Genomic DNA, 6608 nt, shown 5'->3' on the forward strand with positions numbered 1-6608 from the left:
TTTTGTCTTTTGTTTTGGTGAGTTTTATAATGATATGTTTTGGTTATTATCTTTTGGGTTCTATCCTATTTGGGGTTCACTGGACTTCTTGAATGGGTATATTCTCATCTTTCATCATATCAGGGAAATTATCTTCCAACAAATTTTCAACAATTTTCTCTGTGGTTTTATTTGTCTCTTCCTGTTATGGAATTCCGATTACACATAGGTTATTCCTTTTGATGGTATCCCATATGAACCTTGGACTTTCTTCATATTACATTGATCTTTTTTCTGATTGATCCCTTTCCAAAGAAGTACTGATGTATTTGTCTTCATTCTCACTAATTCTGTCTTTCATTGATTCAGTTCTACTCCTTTGCCCGTTCAATGTGTTATTTGTTTCTGAAACTTTAGTATTAATCTTCTAGATTTCTATCTGTAGATTTTGTATCATTTCTAATTTTTCATTTATTTTGTCATTTTGTCCTTGTATTGTCTTCTGAAATTGTTCCAGGGTTTTCTCTGTGTTTTCCTCAATTTTGTCAGTGTTTTCCTTGATGTGCCTCTCAATCTACTAAAAGTACCTAAATATAATTCTTTTGAATTCCTTATCAAGGAGTTCCAATGCTGCTTCTTCCTCAGGGATGTGTTCTGGGTCTGTACCCTGGTCCCTTGTTTCTACTGCTTTATGTTACTTCTTTCTGTGGACTGCAATGGTCTGTTGTCTCCAAGACATTGTGACGTTTTGTGTTTATATTTAATTGGTGATTGTGTATTGGAGTGATTCGCCCAAGATTTTCATTTTGTTTGCATGTTATCTGAGTAAGCAGGGTACTGTGCTCCTCTATTCACTACTTGGCAGCACTTATACACGCATCACCTGTCTCCTTTCCAGTCATCAGCCTCCCATGTGTCTGTGCTGTTCTTGGCAAGTGGAGCCTATTCTTAGGTACCTGGAATCTGAACAAGAATGCTGTCACTTTAAATATCCAAAATGGCCACTACTTGTAAACATTCAAAATGGCTACATCCTCTGGACAGCCAAAAGCCCACAGCTCAGTCTGTCTCCTTCTCTGCTGTTTCCCTTTTTAGTCATCAGTCACAAGCACAGTCATCCATGCAGCCCTTAGTGAGCAGGGCCGATTTTTAGGTTAATTCTCAGGTCCTGAGACCACTTGGAAATATTCAGGCTGTCTGTGCCATCAAGATAGCTGACAGTCTGTAGTTCCACTGGTCTCCTTACTCATTGTTTTCATTCAGGTTCTTCTACTAGTTGGTGTTTAATCCACTTCTGTATCCTTCCTTTCAAAGCTCAGGGCTCCAGGATTATCTTCTGTATCTGTGTCTTTTCTTTGTTGAAGAGGGTCTGTGTAGCTTGTCTGCCTATTCCCCCATCCTACTGGAAGACCTCTCTGCTCTGTAATCTTTAAAACTGTGAAGGTCAGGAAAGGCCAAACAAACAAACAAAATTCAGAGACTGTTCCAGATTAAAGGAAATTAAGAAGTCATGACAACTAAATGCAGCTTGTGATCCTGAATTGGATCCTGGATCATAAAACGGACATTCCTAGGACCAAACCAAAAAACCAAACCCATTGTCATTGAGTCAATTCTGACTACAGTGACTCTACAGGACAGAGTCCACCACTTCTCTGTCAGTTTGTCCTACCATGGTGGTTTGCATGTTGCTGTGATGCTGGAGCTTTGCCCCTGGTATTTCAAACACTAGGAGGATCATCCATGGTGGACAGGTTAGGGCAGAGCTTCCAAACTCAGATAGACTAGGAGAAAGTGGCAGTCCACTGAAAACATTATGAATAGTGATGAAACAGTCTTACATAAACCAAAATAAATAAATAAATAAAAAGAGAGCTCTGATGGCATAGTACCTAAGGCATTTGACTGCTAACCAGAAAGCTGGCTGTTCAAATCCACCAGCCACTCCCTGGAAGGAAGATTGGGCACTGAAAATCTTATGATTAGTGATGAAACACTGTCTGACATAGTACTGGAAAATTATGAATAGCAGTGAAACATTGTCTGATATAGTACCAAAAGATGAGCCCCTCAGGTTGGAAGGCACTCAAAAAACAACTAGGAAAAGCTTCTCCTCAAAGTAGTGTTGACCTTAATGACACAGATGAAGTAAAGCTTTGGGGACCTTTATTGAGCACAACTCAAAATCAGAAGAAACAGCTGCAAACATTAATTAATAATTGGAATGTACAAAGTATGAATGTACAAAGTATGACTCTAGGAAAATTAGAAGTTGTCAAAAATGAAATGGAACGTATAAAGATCGACATCCTAGCCATTAGAGAGCTGAAATGGACTAGTATTGGCCATTATGAATCAGACAAATTATATGTTCTACTATGCTGGGAATAACAAATTGAAGAGGAATGGTGTAACATTAATTGCAACAAAGAATGTTTTAAGGTCTATCCTGCAGTATAGTGCTGTCAGTGAAAGGATAATATCCATACACCTATAAAGAAGACCAGTCAATACTACTATGATTCAAATTCATACATCAACCACTAAAGCCAAAGATGAAATAAATGAACATTATTACCAATGTCTACAGTCTGAAATTGACCAATCAAGATGTATTGAAAATTACTGGTGATTGGAATGTGAAAGTGGGAAACAAAGAAGAAGCATCAGTAGTTAGAAAATATGACCTTGGTGAAAGAAATGACACTGGGGACTGTATGACAGAGTCTTGCAAGACCAACGATTTATTCATTGCAAATAACTTTTTTCAACAATATAATCAGTGACTACATATGTAGACCTTGGCAGATGGAATACACAGGAATCAAATCAACTATATCTGTAGAAAGAGGCAATGGTGAAGTTTAACATCGTCAGAAAAAGGCCAGGAGCTAACTATGGAAAAGACTGTCAATTGCGCATATGCGAGTTCAAGTTGAAGCTGAAGAAAATTAAAACAAGTCCACAAGAGGCCAAATATGATCTTGATTATACCCTATCTGAATTTAGAGTCTATCTGAAGAAGAGTTTCGAACCACTGAACTCCAATGACTAAAGACCAGAGAGTTGTGGAATGACAACAAGAACATTGTACATGAAGAAAACAAATGATAATTGAAAAGACAGGAAAGGAAGAAACCAAAATAGATGTTCAAAGAGACTGAATCTTTCTCTTGAACAGAAAATAGCTAAAGAGAATGAAGGATGTGATGAGATAAAAGAGTGAACAGAAGATTCCAAAGGGCAACTTGAGAAAACAAAGTAAAGCATTATAATGAAATATGCAAAGACCTGGAAAACCAAAAGGAAGAACAAGTTCAGCATTTCTCAAGCTAAAATACCTGAAGAAAAAATTCAAGTCTTGAGTTGCAATATTGAAGGATTCTGTGGGCAAAATATTGAATGATGCAAGAAGCATCAAAAAAAGATGGAAGGATTATTTATTGAACTAAAAAAAGAAAAGAGAAAAAGACAGAAGGAATATACAGAATCACTGTACCAAAAAGAACTGGTACAGTTCAACCAATATCATGAGGCAGCAGATTATCAAAAACCAATGGTACTGAAGGAAGAAATCCAAGCTGCACTGAAGAAATTGGCAAAAAAAACAAGGCTCCAGGAATTGACAGGATACCCATTGAGGTGTTTCAACAAATGGTTGCCACACTGGAAGCACAAACTTCTTTATGCCAAGAAATCTGGAAGATAGCTACTGGGCCAACTGACTAAAAGAGATCCATATTTGTGTCTATTACAAAGGGTGACCAAACAGAATACTTAAATTATCTAATAATATCATTAATATCACATATGTGATAGTTGGAGCTGTGTATCAACTTGGCTGGACCCCAGTTCTGTGTGGTTTTTCCCATGATGGGATCGGATGACTGTGTTCTGAGTGGCCAATCTGTTCAGGGGGAGTTTCCCTAGGGGTGTGGCCTGCTTCCAGGATACCCAGGGACATCCTGGGAAGAGAGACATTCTTCTGTGGATCAGGATTCTGTTGTGCTGCCTACAACTGTCCATGAGTGAGCAGTCCATCGTTTGGCCTGAAGATCTTGGAGTCATCATTCGTTGGAGTCAACAGCCGGTGTACTGCCTGCTAGCCTTGAGCTTCTCGGCCCCTGTGGTTGTGGAAGCTAAGAAAAGCCTCCAGCCTGATGTTTGCCCCAGCGACTTTGGACTTGCCAGCTTCTATACGTTTGTGAGCCATTTTCCTAAGATAAATTTCTCTCTCTCTTTATATATATATGAGCTTTGCTGGTTTTTGTTTCTCTAGAGAACCCAGTCTAATACAACATGCAAGTAAAATTTTGCTGAAGATAATTTTAAAATGGTTGCAACAGTATATTGACAGCAAACTGCAAGAAATTCCAGCTGGATTCAGAAGAAGATGTGGAATGAGGAATATCACTGCTGATGTTAGATGGATCTTGGCTGAAAGCAGAGAATACCAGAAAGGTGTTTACCTGTTTTTATTGACTATGCAAAGGTATTCGACTGTGTGGACCTTAACAAATTATGAATAATATTGTGAAGAATGGGAATGCCAAGACACTTAATTATACTCATGAGGAACCTGCACATAGACCAAGAGGAATCCCAACAGAACAAGAGGATAGTGCATGGTTTACAATCAAGAAAGGTGTCCATCAGGGTTGTATCTATTCACTATACTTATCCAATCTGTATGCTGACCAAATACTCCGAGAAGCTGGATTATATGAAGAAAAGCATGGCCTCAAGATTGGAGGAAGACTGACTAACAACCTGTGATAGGTAGATGACACAACCTTGCTTGCTGAAAGTGAAGATGAGTTGAAGCACTTACTGATGAAGATCAAACCCTTCAGATAACATAAATAAAAGAAAAATCCTCACAACTGGACTAATAAGCAACATCATGATAAATGGAGAAAAGATTGAAGTTGTTAAGGATTTCATTTTACTTCAATTCACAATCAACACCAATGGAAACAAGAGTCAAGAAATCAGTCATACTGCACTGGGCAAATCTCTGCAAAAGACCTATTTAAAGTGTTAACAAGCAAAGATGCCACTCTAAAGACTAAGATGTGCTTGACCCAAGCCATGGTATTTTTAACAGCTGCATATGCATGTGAAAACTGGACAGCGAATAAGGAAAATCAAAGAAGAATTGATGCATTTGAACTATGGTGTTGGTGAAGAATATTGAAAATACCATGTACTGCCAGAAGAATGAACAAATCTGTCCTGGAAGAAGTACAGCTGGAACACTCCTTAGAAGCAAGAATGGCCAGACTTCCAAAAAAAAAAAGAAGGTGGGGACCAGGTTTGCTGGTGCAATAGAGCCTGGTGGAACCACTGAGACTATGGCTCCTAGCTGCCCTTCAGGTCTGGAATTGAACCCACACCTGTGGTTTCCAGCCAAACAAAGTACATGTGAGTTAAACATTTACCTCAAGTAGACACATGCCCTGGAGAGAACAATCATGGGAGAAGGAAGGGCTGCTTATGCACAGGGAGACAGCTCAGGGCACAGAAGAGTATGGAGGGATGGACACTGGGAAGAGGTAACTATGGGGAGAAAGTGGGAGGGGAGCTGTTGCATTGTAAATTTTGGTCAATGACATGAGACAAAGTATATGTGAACTGCTGTATGAAAAGTGAATTTACTCTGTAAATCTTCACCCACATCAAAATAAAATTTAAAAAAAAAAAGAATGGCCAGACTTCACCTCACATACTTTGGTCATGTTGTCAGAAGGGATCAGTCCCTGGAGAAAGATATTATGCTTGGTAAAGTAGAAGGTCAGCAAAAAAGGGGAGGACCCTCAATGAGATGGACTGACACAGTGGCTGCAATGATGGCTCAAGCACACCAAGGATTGTGAACATGGTGCAGGACTCAGCAGTGTTTTGTTCTGTTGTACACAGGGTCACCATGAATCAGAACTGACGTGATGGCACCTAACATCATCATAGGACAGAGTAGAAATGTCCCATAGGATTTCCAAGGCTGTAAATCTTTAAGGAAGCAGACCACCATATCTTTCTCTCACAGAGCAGCTGGTGAAGTAAAACCTTGGACCTTTTGGTTAGCAGCTCAGTGCTTTAACCACTGGTCCACCAGGGCTCTTTATTAGTGGGAGTAAAAATGGCATGGGGGAAGTGTCTGACCTCCTCTAACTTCACAAGGGGGAATATAAACATTATCTGCATCAACAGCCCAAGGCGGATTCCTGTGAGACACGGACTCCTCTTTTCAATCTTTTTATCAATTCTGACACCAATCATCCCTCCTATGGCACTCTTATAATTCAAGATTAGAAATTACTCAGGATACAGTTCTTCAATCAGGACACCCTCTTCCCAGCTGTGCCCACAGGCAGGTTTCTTTGTGCTGTGGCCTCATGGCTGCTTGGCCCAACCTCTGCCTACTCAAGCAAGTGCTACAAAGCTTTTGTAGCTCTGCTGATAAATGTCCAGCGGCACCCCACTCTGCCAGTAAGCCTTCTGCTCACAGCTTCTGCCCTTCAGCTTTCTCACTCCATGAGCCGGGAAGTCTACCATGCCATCCCCTGCCAGTCTCCCACTGATCTCCTGCCAGTCTTTTGGTTATGCTGCCACCGGTTCTCTGCTGCGGC

This window comes from Orycteropus afer, unplaced genomic scaffold (assembly GCF_000298275.1).
Source record: "Orycteropus afer afer isolate SDZICR_OR568_19922 unplaced genomic scaffold, OryAfe1.0 scaffold00266, whole genome shotgun sequence".
Taxonomy (NCBI): domain Eukaryota; kingdom Metazoa; phylum Chordata; class Mammalia; order Tubulidentata; family Orycteropodidae; genus Orycteropus; species Orycteropus afer.